This window comes from Macaca thibetana, chromosome 11 (assembly GCF_024542745.1).
Source record: "Macaca thibetana thibetana isolate TM-01 chromosome 11, ASM2454274v1, whole genome shotgun sequence".
NCBI lineage: Eukaryota > Metazoa > Chordata > Mammalia > Primates > Cercopithecidae > Macaca > Macaca thibetana.
The window spans coordinates 81,969,474-81,988,490 of record NC_065588.1 but is presented as its reverse complement, the minus strand read 5'-3'; the positions used below and the strand labels follow the sequence as shown (position 1 = coordinate 81,988,490).

The 19,017-nt window shown below is 35.2% G+C and overlaps 1 pseudogene; it reads left to right on the top strand.

The window, feature by feature from the left end:
* Positions 1-283: 283 nt before the first annotated feature.
* On the top strand, positions 284-938 carry LOC126931641 (TM2 domain-containing protein 3-like; annotated as a pseudogene).
* The last annotated feature ends 18,079 nt before the right edge of the window (positions 939-19,017 follow it).

Genomic DNA, 19,017 nt, shown 5'->3' with positions numbered 1-19,017 from the left:
AGCTTGGGAGAAAGAGTTCACTCAAGGTGACAAATCTCCAAACCAATTTGTTTATTCAGGCTCTCCCAGCAATCCATTATCATAGATAATTGAGAGTTGACTGTACTCTAATTATAACAAAGACATCTTGAGGTTTCATCGGTAACCTAAAGCACACAACTCGGGATGGGCAAGGAAGCTGAATTTGGATAGACCTGAACTTCAGGTAGCGCATTTAGCAAAGAGAGTCAGAGGAGGGAGAGTAGATCATAGTATAATAAACGATATGAAAACAAAAATAGTTATGACTAATAACTCAAAATTATGGGTGGCTGTAACAGCTCAGCTGTGGGATGCCCACTGCCCGTGCCATGTGCTGCTTTTACTCTCACAGTGCTACTTCCTGTTGGGCAGTGAAAGTACCGAAATTCCACCTTTTACGTTTGTGTAGCAGATATTCTGCAGACTTTATAGACTGCACAACAAATGTCCCCTGTGTCTATGGGAAGCTAGTCACTTTTGACTGTACAGTGAAACCTTCAGTTGCCTGTGTTGATTAAGAGTTAAAATACCAAAGTAACTTTATCATCAACATGACTTGATTTTGCTGGAAGCTTCCAGAAACAGAATATGAATGTTTCAATTCTACCAGCTGCATAAAGTCCTGTCCTCAACTACATTATGCTGCCAACTGCTTGATCAACACATTCATGACTTGGGTAACTACTTTTTTCAAAATGCTGTACTGAAATTGGGCTGGAGGCTGTAAGTGGTCTATTGCTCTGGCTCTAAGCATCACCCTTGGTGGCTTTGGAGCAGATCATTTCTACCTCGACCAGTGGCAAGAAGGCCTTGGCAAGCTCTTCAGCTTCAGTGGCCTGGAAATATGGACACTAATAGACATCTTGCTAATTGGAGTTGGCTACATTGGACCAGCAGATGGCTCTTGATACATTTAGCTGTGATTATGTGCTTCGAAGAGGAGCAATGTTTAGTAAAAGCCCTTTTGCCTGTAGGAGTTGATGCGGTGTGAGTGATGTATTTGTGTATTTTTAATGTACAGCACTGGTACTTTGCTTGTCTTGATGAAGTAAAAAAGAGAAATGAAACACTGAAAAAAATTAGAAGAAGAAATTGAATATTGTAAATATTGGAAGAAACACACCTACATAATATTTATAGTATATACAGTAATAATCTCACTTTAATACAGCAGTTTCTTGATGCTTTACAGAAATCTCAAAGTATATTTCATTCATGACATTGGCCAAACATCATAACTCATATGGAAGAAAGTTAAAAACAATTTACCTACATTTAGTGATGTTGAAACTGAGACACATCAGTTATTTTTCTCCCAGCATTTCCATATGGTTAAAACTGTAGGCAGAGAATAAGATCCAGTTTTAAACCATATCTGCATTTTGATTTCCAGAAATTATTTTAATTGATTTTTTCCTTTCCTTGTTTTATTCTCTCTCTCTCTCTCTCTCTCTCTCTCTCTCTGTGTGTGTGTGTGTGTGTGTGTGTGTGTGTGTGTTTTAATACTGGAAGTTATTTGGCTCTGTTCTTTCAGCCACAAATTAGAAGCTCCCACAAAAATCCTTCATAATTTAGACTTGCAAAGCTTTGGTTTGTACTCTGATTGAAGATTTCCTAATTTACTTAGCAAAATCCATTCAACAAATATTTGATGAGCCCTACAATGAATATAATACATGTTAAGTATGTGGTAGTAACAAAAGAAGTATGATTCAAGACTGGGCACAGTCCCTAAGCGCTTGTTGAGGAGGCAAAACACACAACCATAAAAGAGTTGAGTGAGGATAATAAAAATTAACATGACACAACTTTTAGGACTGTATGGAAGGAAAAATCAGGAAAGGTAGTTAACATTTTTGAGGACTAATATTTAGCTAGGAACTTTGCAATTACTATCTTATTTCAGTTTTACAACTCTGAAAGATCTCATCTCAACTTTATAGATGTAAAATAAAACCCCAGCAACCAACCTGAGACCAAAAGAGGATAAGCAAATTTCCCACTATAATAAGATCAGATGGCCGGGCGCGGTGGCTCAAGCCTGTAATCCCAGCACTTTGGGAGGCCGAGACGGGCGGATCACGAGGTCAGGAGATCGAGACCATCCTGGCTAACACAGTGAAACCCCGTCTCTACTAAAAATACAAAAACTTAGCCGGGCGAGGTGGCAGGCGCCTGTAGTCCCAGCTACTCGGGAGGCTGAGGCAGGAGAATGGCGTAAACCCGGGAGGCGGAGCTTGCAGTGAGCTGAGATCCGGCCACTGCACTCCAGCCTGGGTGACAGAGCGAGACTCCGTCTCAAAAAAAAAAGAAAAAAAAAAAAGATCAGATATGAAACTAAATCAAAGATCTTAGTTTGGACCCCAAGGGACTTGGAAAGTTGGACATAAAGAGAAAAAAACTGTATAAGCAATGGGATAAAAAGATGAGTGAAGAAGCAAAAGATCTGAGGAGTCTAGTCTTGTTAAATGAAACAGGTTTGGGGACTGAGAATATATATGTTGCATGAACTTGTATTTAATTTTAGTAGCTAACAAATTGGCAATAATATAATCAAACTGTTTTTTGAAAATATTATTCAGAATAGATACAATAGTAAAAGTCTAAGCAGGAGGCAATATGGTGTTAACAGATGGCTATGGTTGGAGTTACTGAGCAAAATATATGAGATGCTCAGTAATATTATCTGTAAGAAAGCATTTGAATATGTGTGTTATAGCGGAGCTAGAAGACAAAAAATAATATAAAATTGTAAATTCATCAGAACTTAGTATGATCACAAACAGATAAAATATTACAGATTTAGATTTATTGATTTTTGAGGCATTGTTTGAATTGACAAGTCAATTGCTATAACCAAGAGAAATCCACAGAGTAGTTACTTAAGCCTAGGTTGTTCATTATAATGACTTTAAGAAGATTATAAAGATCCCAATATCTATGCTATACCCAGATCAATTAAATCAGGATACTTGGGGGTAAATATAATCATTAATAATTTAAAAAATCTTTCCAGTATGCAGCCAAAGTTAAGAAGCAATACCATAGAGCATGAAAATTGAAGGTATGGATATGGATGAGATCAGCAGCTGGTGGAGTACATAAATACACACAGTAGAATCGTGAATCAGTGAAGCAGACAAAGAAGAAACCACAGAGAGGTAGGAAAAAACCGAATAATGCAAGATCCTGAGGGCCAAACAGGAAAAGAAGCCAAATAACCAGGGACACTCAATAGGCCAACTGTTCATACACAATTAGGATGAGAACTGAAAGAGGTATCAAGTTTGTTGAAAAGGAAGTTAACTGCTGACTAGAGAATCAACTTTCAGGAATGTGGTGAAGATCATATTACTATTAATTGAGAGAAGGAGTGTTGGAAAAGGGGAGTTAGTATGTGTGAACTAGTTTTTGGAAAAGAAGTGGTCTGGGGGCTGAGGAAGAAAGAAATGAATTGAAATAATTTGATATTTCCTGATGATTGACGTATGAACAGTTAAAACTGAAGGGAAGGAAGTAAAAAATAGAAAAAGATTAAACAGGTATGCGAAAGAAGACCAATAAAATAGAGTCCTGGAGAAAGTTAAGGAGCAGTGAGATGCAAATGCATACAGAGGATTAGTCCTGGCGAATAGAATAGTGCCATATTCTTGGGTAATAAAATGAATTAGGAAGAATGACTTTTTTCTATTGTTTTTTTTTAAGTTTTGTTTTATTTTTGATATTGTATTTTTTCATATGTTCTAAGAATGACTTTGAATTCTCTAAAAATTAGAAGACATGGTCATTTTCTTAGGGTTTCAAAGTGAGATATGTACTTTCAGGAGAGTTAAGAAGGTCTGGGATAGTTTATGTGCAAACTTTGATAATGTTATCAATAAGACACACACACAAAGATTTCAGAGTAGCAGTGAGGGCTCAGTAGGGATGCCTACTTTATTAGCATAGTTTTGAGACTTCTTTCAATAAGGCTCTGCTCTTAGGGAAATTGGGGGTAGGGTGATTGTCAAGTAAGTTTTCTGTGTATATGATTCATATTTGGAAATTGACAAGAAGGAAAGAGTAGAAGCAGGCCCATAGTTTCTGAGAGATTTTATAGGAGTAGTAAGCCTATTATGAAAATAGCCAAGCCTGGAGTTTCAATTGGCTACATTGATACACAAAACTAAAGTAGGGAAAAGAGAGAGGTGCATGTAAATACTGACTGTGATGACCAGTAATGGGGAATTTGTTCAATCAAGTAAAAAAGTGAAAGAAGTAAGATTAAAAAATGTAATAAAAGAGAAATATTTCAGAGTTTATGCTTACGCAATATAAGTTAATATAAAAATACCTTGGAGGCTAAGAAGTAGGAGCCACGAAGGTCACTAAATTTAAAGACTTTAAGACAGGTAATGCTGTGACATTAAAAAATCTGTATAGGCCGGGCACTCATGCATGCAATCCTAGCACTTTGGGAAACCAAAGTGGGTGGACTGCCTGGGCAACACGGTGAAACCCTGTCTCTACTAAAATACAAAAAATTAGGCAGGTATGGCGGCGTGCACCTGTAGTCCCAGCTATCTGGGAGGCCGAGGCAGGACAATTGCTTGAACTCGGGAGGCGGAGGTTACAGTGAGCTGGGATAGTGCCACTGCACTCCAGTCTGGGCAACAGAGTGAGACTCCGTCTCAAGAAAAAAAAAATCTGCATAAACGGTTACAGTCTAGTCTATATTTAGAATCTACTACAATAAACAACATGCAATACATTCAAGGAAAATATTTTGATATTTTTACACAAGCATTTGCCAGGAATTGTTCACTGAAATATTAGTCAGCTCTTTCAACAGAGTAAAGGATGTCCATGGCCAACAATTATGGGAAATATTGTATCCTACTCTTAGGGAAACAGGAGCCTAGGATAACCAAGGTGACACCATTTTTAAATCACATAAATCTTAAAGACTAGCAAGGTGCATTATTTTCCACTCATAACCCATGATCCTAAGATGCTTATAGTTGAGGAAACAGTCTAAGTATACCTACAAGGGCACACTCCTACAATGACAAAAAGTCCAGATGTCCCAATACCCATAACAATATGTGCTTTCAAGATATTTATAGTTATGCTTTGATGTACTTACACACTAAAATGTCAAAGATAGTTTTCTTTAAATCAATAGAATAATAAATACTTTCATGCTATCAGCCCAAATGCACCTAGTCAAAGCTTAGTTTAGTCTTTACATAGACAAAACCACAATAGAAGAAAAACTTAAAGCCAATGTGTTTCTTTGCCTGCTTTGTGAGGATGCCCTACTCTGTAATGGGTGTTCTCAGAAAGGGGATGCCCATTAAACTAGCAATCCACTGTCTCTTCTCACTGCACTCTGTGACTCTATTTGAATTCTTTCGTATGTGGGATCCAAGAACTTTCTCTTGGGGTCTGGATGAAGACCAATTTTTCTGGTAACACTACCATATGGTATTGGATATTTACAATGAACATTAGTAGATTACAAGATTAGAGAAGGTCTAATGTCAGAATACACCCAAATAAATACACAATAACAAACTACCACAACAACAAAACCTGCTTCACTCAAGCTAAGTATGTCTAAACTTACTGGGTTACTGAACTTCTTTTTTCTGTTACACCTAAAAGATCCACTAAAATAGTATTTTATAGAACATTCTTGGAAAGTGATTTTCCTAGTTTGAATATAATTGTAGTTTTAGCAATTATTGTCTTAGATTAATTAGGAAGTAATTAAATTAATCTATAATCTTTTATTTTCTTCTGCCTTTATTTATTGCTTTAAGTAGCCAGCTAATTTCTATTTTTCCTTTAATTCACTAGACAAATGTCAATTTCCTTTACATTTAATTGTACATGAGTTGAAGCACATATTTATGTGCTGGTATTAGAATAATATACAGACACTCATATTTCAAAAAAATATGAGAGTATCATTGGTAATTAGTCTTTGCCTTAAAATGTTAATAGATACAATATGATAGAGGATATCAGAGTAACAAGAATTCAGAAAAAGAAAATGCTAACAGGTCCATCAACCATACACTTTTTTCTATGCAACCAAATACACATTCACACACACTGACACACACAATATAGTAGACACACACAATACATGAGATATAATGCATGTGCATATACTGATTTATGTAATATATTATATGAAAAATCTAGATCATATATCAGAATGCTAATGAAGGTATTTCGTGTAGAAATTGGTTTCATTTGGCCTGATTATGTATTCTAACTTTTCTAATGTTACAATAATTAGATGGAAAGCTATTAGAATGAGGAAACTCTAACACTGGGTTCCTTTGCTGTCTGCTGAAATAAACTCCTTAAAACTTTAATTTGCCAAAGTTGATCTTTAACACTACAATTATCATCTTATAACTGCAAGGATTATGTTGAAAAATCAATTTGACCACATGTTCCGCTGAGAAGAGAAGTTCAGTCCTGGCTTCAAAAGGCTATTTCATATTTTCATAGGTAATTATAGACACCTGCAACACAAATGTGAGTCTGTTCCACCTGTAGACCCCCACACAGACTAAGAGGTAAGCTAGTTGGTGTTATATATAAAATTGTGTTGCCTCAAAAAAAAAATTGTGTTGCCTCAAATCTGTAGATATGCTAAAATATATGATTATAACTGAGTTTGGAAAAGACAAAATGTTTTCATAGACAAGTATTCAATTCATTTCCAAACAGTTTGAGAAGCAAATATTCATTTCAAATGAATAATAATTCAAATGTAGGCTAAAGTTTCTTTAAAGAATAATTTGAGATCAGGTATCCTGCTAGGTTGAACAATATAAAATTACTGCTATTAAACCATTTTTTTTTTTTTTTTACTTAGCTCCAACTAAAACTTAAATGTGCATGAAATCAGGATGCTAATCATTTACAATAGAATGTATCTGCTGAATTGAAAGTTAGTTCCTGTGTAGAAAATATCTTGAAATAAGAAAGTAAATATTTTTGTTGTTTAGGATCGCAAACATCATTCTATTGATTTCTCTTTCTTATTTTCTTATATCTAATGGTAAACAATTCCAAGGACAAACAATAGTTTGAACTGTGTCATACTGAAGACACATAATTAAACTCTCTTTGTAGTTATACACAGAGACATATCCTGCTGAGTGATGGGGGAAAGAAATACAGTAGTTTTATTTCACAAATCCAGTGAAATGAAGGGTTAGGCCAGGTTACAGTAAACATTTAATTACATAGCGATTTGATGCAATTCACCAGTAGCAGCAAAGGGGATACTAATTGCTTTCTTTCTAAGGTGATATTATCTTGAAATAATTACTCTCCATTTTCAATCCCAACCTGATGAGAACTAAACATGCTTTACTTGGTCCCAATTTTCTTTTCCTAGTCAAGATATTGATCATCCACTTCTTTTCAAGGAGGTGTAGAGTCAGAAATTCTAGCATAATGATGCTGGTTTTGTGGCTTCTAAATTCAATTAGCTTTAGCTATAGCCAACTCTTTTCCCATAACAAAAGCCCCTCTTGAGTTTCTTATTTTTACAAATGATCTACTATTGTATCATAACACAAATCTGCTAAATTAAATTTGCTGAAGTATAATAGCAATCCCTAAAGCCGTGATGATCTTTGGCATTGTATTTTTTTTTTTTAATTTGGTATACAAGGTCTTAGATAAATAAAGAAAAAGAGGAAAAGTTGATGTATCACTGTGGGGGAAAAAAAAAATTCCAGTTCATCAAAGGAAAACAATACTGAGTCACAAAGAAAAAAATAAGTTGGCCATAAAATTAGGTGACAGATTGTGTGGGCAAAGAGTAATCTCAGGGATGTGCCCAAAACAAAAATGAACAGAATAAACTATCAAAAAGGCTCTACAAGAGATAGCAAATGGAAAGTTCCACAGTTAAGCAATTTATTTTAGAAACAATAAAAGACTATGTGGGAAGCCAATTGAGCATAATAGACAAACCAAAGTATGTTTAACCTTTACGTATAATATATTCTGGGATTTTTTAAAACAACTTATATTAAGAAAAAATGAAAAAGCTTTAAGGTGTTTTGATTGTTCCCAGAACTGGGTGATGATACCTTTCATGATTAAGAAAAAAATATTTTGGAAGAAATAATACTACGCTAATGATAAATTTCTACACTGCCAAAAATAAACAAATGAATATTTTTAAAGACCAAAAATTTTACCTTTGAAGTTCTATGTGCAGATAAATATATGCAAAATTATCTTGTCTGTATTAGTGATCTATTGCAGCATAGTAATTTATCCCAAAACTTAGCAGCCTAAAACAATGTAAATTTATTTTTTTAATTGTTTTTTTTGTGGAACAGAAACCTGGCAATGGCTTAGTTAAGTTCTCGCCTTTAAAAGTTCTCACAAGTATGTAATCAAGACGTTGGCTAGGCCTGTGGTCTAATATGAGGAGTCAAATTAGTAAGAATACACTCTCAAACTCACAAACCTGGAAGAAAAATAAATAAATGTCATATTTACATTAAATCACACATTTAACTCCAATTTTAGAATGTATAAAATTTATTTAGAATAAAATCTACAAACTTTGAAATGAAAATGATTGAAGTAATGACAACAGTTAGAAATGATTATAAATATATTTAAATGCTGCAGTATGGAAATAAATACTGTTATTCCATTTTTTAATTCATTTATTCATAAATATTTTTGAGCACTCATTTGCTTCTGAGGATATGGCAGTAAACAAAACAGACAGTATCCCTGGCCCCATGTAGCTTATATTATAAGAATGGAGATAGAAAATAGTCAAATAATAATTCAATGTGTTATAAGAATGGAAATAGAAAATAGGCAAATAATAATTCAATATGTTAGCTGATGATATTTGCTCTAAGAAAGCAAAGAATGTTACAGGAGTATAACTAATTTTATATAGGATGCCCTCTCAAGGTCCTTCTGAACAGCTGATATTTGTGCAGATAGCTGAAGGAAGTAAATAAGTAACATCTCTAAATAAGGGCACAGACATTTGAGACAGAGAGAAGAAAAAGCATATGCCCTTATCCATGGGCATGTATGATGTGCTCACAGAATAGTAACGCAAAGTGGGTGGCTGGGAACATGGTTGGAGTGATTCAGTAATTGGAAATCCGAGAGATAACCTTGGGCTAGAGTGTATAGGAAGAAACTCTAAAGACATGGGGAGGCCAGGCGCGGTGGCTCACGCCTGTAATCCCAGCACTTTGGGAGGCCGAGGTGGGCAGATCACGAGGTTAAGAGATTGAGACCATCCTGGACAACATGATGAAACCCGGTCTCTACTAAAAATCCAAAAATTAGCTGAGTGTGGTGGCGGGCGCCTGTAGTCCCAGCTACTCGGGAGGCTGAGTCAGGAGAATCGCTTGAAGCCAGGAGGTGGAGGTTGCAGTGAGCTGAGATCATGCCACTACAATCCAGCCTGGTGACAGAATGAGACTCTGTCATTAAAAAAAAAAAAAAGACATAGGGGAGGCAAAATTTAAGTTATATTTTACCAAGATCCCTTTGGGAAAATTTGTGTAATACTGAAAGTGGAAGGAGGGGTGTCCAAGACAGTAAAACACCAAGAGTTTTACTAGTTAAGACTCTACTGAACTACCTACTGAAATGATCCAGGTATCCAGTAAAAGATGATGGAGGCTGAATGAAGGTGACAGCAGTGGAGATGGTGAGAAGTGATCCAGTTTGGGGTGTATTTTTATATTATGGTGAATTTTTTCCTGAAAAAATAGATGTGGTGAATGAGTACAATAAAGGTGTTTTATGCAGATACTAAATTGATTAAATAAATCCCTAACTTTGCTTTGATGGAATTTTTGTATAAACAGCTTGTATAAGTCTGCTTTTCATGCTGCCAATAAAGACACACCCGAGACTGGGAAGAAAAAGAGATTTAAGGGCTTACAGTTCCACATGGCTGGGGAGGCCTCACAATCATGGCAGAAAGCAAGGAGGGGCCAGTCACATCTTACATGGATGGTGCCAGGCAAAGACAGAGAGAGAGCTTGTGCTGGGGAATTCCTCTTTATAAAACCATCAGATCTTGTGAGACTTACTCACTATCACGAGAACAGTATAAGGAAGACCTGCCCCCTGATTCAGTGACCTCCCACTGGGTCCCTCCCATCACGAGGGAATTATGGGAGTTACATTTCAAGAAGAGATTTAGATGGGGACACAGCCAAACCATATCACAGCTTAATATTAATTTTTTTAAAGAAAATAATATTTTTATTAAAAAGAAAAGTGCATATTGCCTTTTAAAATCTCACATGCTCTTTATCTGATTTAGAATTACAACTTTCAGACTAAAATATATATGCATATTTTTGAAAGATTTCATTTATCATGAAGTGTTCTGTGAGATGTCTATTTCAGAGATGTTTTGTAAGGTTGATTCACATCAGTTTTTACTGTTTACTTTTACTATAGGAAACATCTTTAAAAAGTTTTGATGGGTGGTGCTTATAATATACACTTGGGGCAAATGTCAAAAGCTTAAGAATCAATTAAGTGTCCTGGAGCGTCAACTTGACATGTTCACTCTGTTCTTTACTATTGATCTACTCCCTGTTGGACAAACATAAATACATAAAAGGAAAATAAATGTATTTTTATAATGGTTAGAGTTTTAATTCCTGGGAACTTCATCATTTAATGCAGAAACAATAAAGGAAACTATACATAAGTGAAAGCAATGACACTAACAAAGATGAGTAAGTAACTGTATCTAATTTAACTCATGGAATTACTTTTTAAAAATCTTCCTTTTTAACTATTGTAGTGTAATTACACTTACACTAAATTTAAGATTGAAAAAATTCACGTATCAACCATGTGCTCTTGGTGAAGTTCCATCATTTTGAACCTATATCTTTCATCTGCAAAAGGATAACATTGGGGTATATGACAAGTGAGACCAAATAATATAGCTAATAAATTTTATTATGAAAATCCCCAAAAGTTAATTTATAAAAATGTATTTATTCACAATTCATAACTACACGTAATGAAGTTTCATTTGCTTTATTTTTAAAGCTTGCTATTTAGTCTTTTGTTAACATATTTATTCAACAATTATATATTTTTATTCTGCTAATATTTTGTAGAATCAGATATGAAGTCCCACCCATCACCCCCAAAAAGTACTCAGTTTTATTTAGGGAATATGTGAGAAAATAAATAAATTCAATACAGTAGACTATGAGAGTACTCTAATAGCATGTGGTCAAGGGTGGGTATTTTTATTAGTCAGGACGTTGTAGTTGCCAGTGACAGAAATCCAACTATTAATAACTTACTTATGCAAAAGCAAAGCTGCATTGGAAAGATAACAAAGAAGCTCTCATAATCAAAGGAAATTCTATAGGAAAGCAGCCATCTCTGAGGACCTCCGCGTTTGCAAAGGAAATTTAAACTCTGCCAACACTACTTTTCTACATGTCTTTTCGCTTTACTTGGCATCATTCTTGCTCCTACTGACAGGCTATCTCTTATGATAGAGAATATAGCCACTGACTTACCCAGGCTCACGTGTTTCTTGCTCTATGTGCCAGGAAGAACAGAGAGGTCCCATGTTGGTACAATAAGAAAAATCTCAGAAAGGGATTCTCAATGGACAGGTTACAATAGTCCTAGACCAATATCAATTACCAGAGCAGTGGGTATACTGTCACTTTCCAAGCTGGGGCTACATGTCCTCTTACTTCTTGTGGGAGGTCGAGAAAGAGGTCTGAGCAGAAAATAGTGTAACAAAACACTAATTAACCCAGTAACCAACCCAGAATATGGAAATTCAGTGGTAGAACTATTTGAATCTGATCTAAAAGACTGAAGAATAAGAGGAAGAAAGGCACATTTTAGACTATGGGAATAATATATAAAGGCATAGAAACATGAAAACATGTTAACACTAGAGTTCTGGACAACAGTTGTGTAGGCTGCAGTGACGAAGTGGGGTGCCGGTAGAGGGTAGTAAGAAACAAAATTGGAAACGTGGGTTGGGTCACATTATGCAGGGCCTTTATGTTTCATGTTAAGGTTTTGGAATTTCCTGACTTTGATGCAAGATGATTGAGAAAGAAGGTCAGGAAGCAATTCAGCAAAACTGGTTGAATCTTGAATTGAAATAATCGAAAGAGGGAGCTAGAGAGGAAATGAAGACATTTTGCAGTATAATAATTTGAAAGGAAAGGTAAGGAAAGGAAAGATAAAGTCTAGAATGAATCTCCAGATTGCCATTCACATTGCAAGAATGGTACTATTGACAATGAGAGATAGAACACCAGAGGAGGAAATTTAACTGACTTCAGAAAGCACACTTTTTAAAGACTTTAGAATAAGAAATTTCCTTAGAAATTTGGACTACCTTGAGACTTCAACTTGGACAGTATGGTCAGTTCTAGTACTTATATTTTTTGCTTTTGTGTTGCTCACATTTTAAATTATTTTTTACTGAATATATCCTTGATTGGTTTGGTTTCATATAATGGAGTTCCAAATGGAAGTATTTCAACCTGAGAGTTTTATTATTCAAAGCCTTAGAACAAGGGGAAGCGTATGAAATGTAAATCAAAAGCTTAATTAGTTGATTCTATTATGGGATTGCCTATGTATGAGTTGTGTGACCTATGAAAGATAAATTTGTTATTCTTTAATTGTTATTTTTTCTGTAAAATGAAAATGTATCTTCAAAATTCAGACATATTCTGAGCATTTGCTTGGAGGCAGACTGAGAACTGAGACTGTAAGCCAAAACTACATTGAAAGTAGCCCCATAGAATTGTACTTGAAAAGTAGTCTATGGAAAAGAAAAAAAAAAAGCAAGAAAATAAAATCTGACCTTTAATTGTTCTCTGCTTGTATGCTCCTGGAGGGTTGCAGTTTGGTGGATATTACCATCTTTCTTAAACAGTTTTCTTCCCTGACATATTCAAATTAGTCATCAGTCACCCAATTTTTTGTCTCTGCCTAGGCTCATACTTAAACTTTATTTAAAAGCTTTCCTCCATAGAAAGATGGTGTGGACACCTAGAACAGGAATAAACAATAATATGAACTCACATCTACACAGTTCATAATATGAACCAGGCACCGTCTTTAGCACTTTGTACATACCCAATCTTTTAACCATCACAACAACAACATGGGATTGGTTTTTATTTACTTTTGTAATTTGTTGTGTGAAGGTAAGCCTTATAAGGTAGGTATTTTAAGTTATTTGTCCAAAGTCTTAAAGGCAGTGAATGATAAAGTTGAGGTCTGAACAAAAGTAGCTGCTTCTAGAATCTGTGTCTAACCACTATGGAATAATTCATCTTGACGGGCAAGAGAGTTTGAAGTTACTGGGTTTCTGCAGGACTGGAGAAGGTTGGGCAGTAAGGTGCCCAGTGTCTTTGATTGATGGTGCATTATTTCTCACCTGCTGCATTTATTTCTGAAAGGCTCTACGCCAGGAAAGAAGACATATTTAAATGCACTCTTATAAAGAACTATTTGGTCACAGTCTTCCTACTTCAGATCATTTTTACTGTATGTTATCAGTTTAATCCAATGACAGGCAATGATATTTGAGGAAACCTTAAGTATTAGAATTCTAGATAACTTCCTAGTAACAATGGTACTATGTATTACATAATTGTTTGTTGAAAATATATGTTGACAGTGAAATATTTACAAAGTAGAACATTTATGCTAACCCAGATTATTCCAGTCTTTTGTCAGAAATGAATTAGTTGATATGTTTTCATTTGTTATTATTATCATAACAGGGATATTCTCTGTTGTGGGGACTGTATTTATTATTTATACAAAAGCTCTGTTTTCAAAGCCATTCTAACCAAACATAATGTGGGTCTAATGAACACTGTGTGCACAGACCTCCCACTTGGTTTCTTTGCTTTTCTTTCCATGTTGTTTTATGATGTTGACGGGGAACCTCTAAATGTTGGTTTATTCCGTTTTGTCACCATATAAATACATTTAAATACCAATAGATTGGACATATTTTAATTACGTTGTTCAATAAAACAATCAGTTGATTCAAATCAGGCTGTCATATTGAATTATTATCTTGCATTACCTGATAACCATTATTACCAATGTGCATGTTATATGACAAATGCCACTACTTGATACTTTTCCAAATGTGTATTATTCAGCTACTACACATTTTCAGGGCTCCTATTACATAGCTTCCAATGAACAGAATTACTGATGCTAATTTCCATGTAATATGTTTTAAAGGTAGCATAGATCTCAAAGGAATTCAAAATAAATTAGAATAGGTATTCATCATTGAATTATATTACATTATATATTATATTCATGTATTAAGCAAGCCTTATATATTTCTTATTATCCAATTATAAGTTATTTTAGAGCATAGAACAAAGTTACAGGAGAATACTCTAATTCTTTTAACTGTGAAAGTAAAAAGGGGATTTAAAAAATGGGTTTGTTTTGTTTTTATTTTGGTTGTTGATTGGGTTAAGTACAAACAACTTAAAAATCCCAAAAGTTATATCTTCTTGTACATAAATAAGAGAAGGTAAATACAATTCTATTTACATGTAATCTAGACATTATTACCAAAAAAATAAGTAAGGGGAGATGAGTTCATACCTCATAAGCTGGAATACAATTGTAAGAGCTCTTGAAAGACTGTATTGTCCACTGTGGCCTTTGCATGTTTTTGTCCCCCTCCTTTCTCAACTGCTCCTTCCCACCTAATTTATACATGAGTAAGCACCTAACTCTTCCTTCTCACCTTTGTTACATTTGAATTGATCAATAAACAGCTACAAATTCACATAACAATTTCACCATCTTCTCAGAATTGATATTGACCAACTATTTCCCAATTAGCTGAATTTTGTATAATCCCTCTTGCTAAAGCTTTATAAAATTCCCCCTTCCCTTTCGAAGACAAAACACTCCTAGCAAGCATTCTTGTTCCTGGCATTTTCAAATAAAGTCTTAGGCTAATGGTACTCTGATTTTCTTCCACAAAATGGACAGAAAATTGAGCAATATGTTTGCCTGTGTTGTAGGAACAAAACGACTTTCTATTGATATTGTTACCAATTAGTAAGTTCATCAAAAACAAGGAGGTCTTCCAGTGGAAACGGAGTGATGTCTAATTCAACAAAATTAACTTAGAAATGTTCACTGAAATGAATATAGCATTGGAATCTTTACTTACCTGGGGGCATGGTTGCTCTCAAAAGGCAGGGTAAGAAAAGTACAGAAATTAAAATAGATAAATGAATAAAGATGAATTGTTGAAATTGATCAAAATCGGGACCTGCTTTGCTTTTCTCATTGGGATCTGTTTTTTTTTTTTTTTAATTTGGAATAATTATGATAATTGAACAACATGTGGAAAACATTGTTAATCAGGTCTCTCAGTGACAAAAGCCTACCTACTCAAACTACATGAAGCAAATATGATTGTGTCTGTGAAGTTGTTAGTTGAAACTTGTTATATATGTTCATCAGCTATTCCTGGGTGAATCAGAGAACGTTTACAATTCTGCTTACTTTTGGACGCGCACAGTGGCTCATGCCTGTAATCCCAGCTCTTTGGGAGGCTGAGGCGGGTGGATCACCTGAGGTCAGGAGTTTGAGACCAGTTTGGCCAACATGGCAAAACCCTGTCTCTACTAAAAATGCAAAAAATAGCCGGTTGTGTTGGCAAGCGCCTGTAATCCCAGCTACTTTGGAGGCTGAGGTGGGAGAATCGCTTGAATCCGGAAGGTGGTGGTTGCAGTGAGCCGAGATCGTGCCACTGCACTCCAGCCTGGGTGACAGAGCGAGACTCTACCTCAAAATAAAAATAAATAAATAAATAAATAAATAAATAAATACTGCATACTTTTGTTGGGGAGCTCAAAAGTACCAGAATCAAATAGGAATACTTTGCTAAATGGTATAGTGCATATCTCTTGAATTTGTCTGCCCTTTAAACCTCCATCTTTGGGAACTATTTACATTTCTATTTCTTGTGGTAACTGTGGACCTGCAACCATATTATCCCAGTCACTCCCAGATTTAGGAGAAGGCTTATGTTTTAGACCTTATTAATCAGACTGCCTCATTGTTCTGTCCAGTGATTGGGTTCCAGGACGGGCACATAATTTAAACTAGGCTGAGACATTCTTTCTTTGCTAGGAAAGTGAAAAGTTATTCTCTTGCTGTTGGGTTCCCATTGCAAGAAAGAGTTTAAGCACTCTCACCACCCTTCCCCACCACATGAATAAAACCTGTCTATAGTAGCAGGGAATGTGGCCAAAACACAGAGAGAAGCAAGACAAGTACACTTTTAAGAATAGAACATGAGCGCCAGATCCACTTTTATGCCTATGTTACTTCCACACCTGTCCTCAGTTTTTGTGAAATTGACCTTTTCTTTTTCAATTTCTCTACTTTGAGTTAGGTTTCTGTCAATTAAATATTAAAGAAGTTTAATACACATAAGATTACATGGAAAAATTTTCACTATTACTTTAGTAGTCCAGTGTATAATTCTTTAGCAGTACATTTGGTGATAATAATAACAATATTAATACCAATATGAAAGATGTCTGGCATTGTGGGTACAGGTGAAAGTGGGTGGAGCTACACACACTGTGACAAATTTACAAAACACTAGAATCAAAATAAGAAATTTAATTTGTGTATGGATATATAGCCAATAAATTCTTATGAGTGCCTTGTCTGTTCACAAAATATCTATTTGTATTTTTGTTATTTATTAAATTATTGCAATATTTAAAATATTGCAATTAATCTACTTGGAAAATCCAAGGAAAATAAGCTTGAATAATGTTAGGTTATTTCGGTAGAGGTGGTGACTTCACTCCTTACAATGTCTTTTTGGTACATTTGTCTTTCCCAAACGCGTGTCCTTAATTAAGATATTTGTTAAAGTCTACTACATGGTATGCCCTACTTATTTAAATTGACTTACAGAATACAGACTCTTAGCTAGAATGCATGTGTGGTGATTTGTTTATCAATGATATGTGGGACTGTTATCTTTGGAGTGCTAATTCAGTAGTCTATCACATCTCACAGAGTCTTCAGGATTCCATAGAGCCCTCTCACAAACAAAAGCAATTACAAACATATTTCTTCACTATTGACATACTGTATTGACGTAAGGATAGCTGACTCTATGCCTCAATCAAGGACATCTTGCAAAATCAGGCTGTGTAGAGGCTGATTAACAATACAACTTGTCTTTGTAGGATTTTATAGGGCATCATTCTGTAGTGTTCTTTGAGGGCTGACTCAGTTCTGACTTTATACTTTCTTATAAACAAATCAATATTTTCCATTGTAATGATCTCAGCAACAATGATCTGTATCCTACAGAACACAGTAAATCATTTATATGACATACTTTGTTCTAGAGCTATTTAACACCTTTCTTCTCTGTGGTACATCCTGTTTTTCAGAAACACCTCATTCTTTACTTGGAAAAAGAGGAGCAAAACAATTTTAATGCAACTAAGAAATTTTTACTATAAACTAGTTATTATATACAGAAAATATGTTCTTTAAAATTTTTATTTTATTAATAATGATTCTATTTCACATCTTCAGACTCCAGTTCATGGTTTCTGTTTTGCTTTGCTTTGTTTTTATGAGACAGGTTCTCGCTTTGTCACCCAGGGGGCTCACCTCCACCTCCCAGGCTCAGGTGATTCTTTTGCTTCAGCCATCCAAGCTCCTGGGATTACAGGTGTGCACCACTACCCTCAGCTAATTTTTGTATTCTTAGTAGAGACTGGGTTTCACCAAGTCGGCCATGGCTGGTCTCAAACTCTTGGCCTCAAGAGATCTGCCCACCTTGGCCTTGCAAAGTACTGGGATTACAGGCGTGAGTGGGCAATTTATTTATTTATTTTTATTTAGATTAAAATTGAAAACAAAGCAAGTGCAAAATTTTATTGATTTCACTAAGTTTTCTCTTTATTTCTCTCTTTCTTTTTCTCTTTTTTCCCTCCCTCCCCCACCTTCCCTTCCTCCTTCCTTTTATTCTTCCTTTTTTTGTCCCTTTCTTTCATTCTCTCCTTCTCTCTTTCCTTCTTTCATACCTTTGCTAGATTACTCTTGAAAATAGTCATGTCCCAAAGCAAAGAAGAATTCCGACGCTGTGGTCATTTCTATGAATATTTATAAATAACTTTTTGATAAATTAAAGACTGTGACTCCATTTCTACTACAAGATCTCATTGTTCTTGATCAGGTTCCTAATTTGTAACAACAGAAATGAAAGTCATCTTGGTGCTTTATTTTATGTTTAGATGTTTCTTATCTAAGAATTGTAATTCTGCAGTCAACACTCTGGCTTAGCCCATGCAAAACAAGACTCCTAGTGGGCTGAAGGTGAGGAAGGTGGGTAATTTGACTTTCACAGCTATCTGTTTACATATCCAAAAGATGATACAGGTGAATGTAGGCTGTGATGTGCTAGTGAAAACCAAACAAAAGCCTGGTTTGTAGCAGTTCTTGATTTCTGTGGTGTAAAATATACCAGCGGTGGCCAATTTCTAACTGCCAAGCTAATGTCATAGAACACAGAGTTGGGAATAGATGCTGACAATTAACTCTCAGAATCTAGCATGAGCTTGCTCCAGAAAGTCACTAAATAAGGGCCATGAGGGAGGAACTGCATAGTGACTACTAGCCTCTCTGCTTCCTTTATGGTAGACCACATTCTATTCAATGGAAAGCTGAAAGAGATATTTACAAAAATCAGTACCAAAATCAAAGGGAAGAGATAGACAGAAACAAGGTCTTCTTTCACTAGCAACCCTGAGGACTTGATGCTTTCATACTCTCAAACTTGAAAAACACTAAATATGCTACAATCTTCAAATATAACTTGAATTAAATTTTACCCAAAGTAATAGATTCAGAATATATTCCCAAAAGTACATA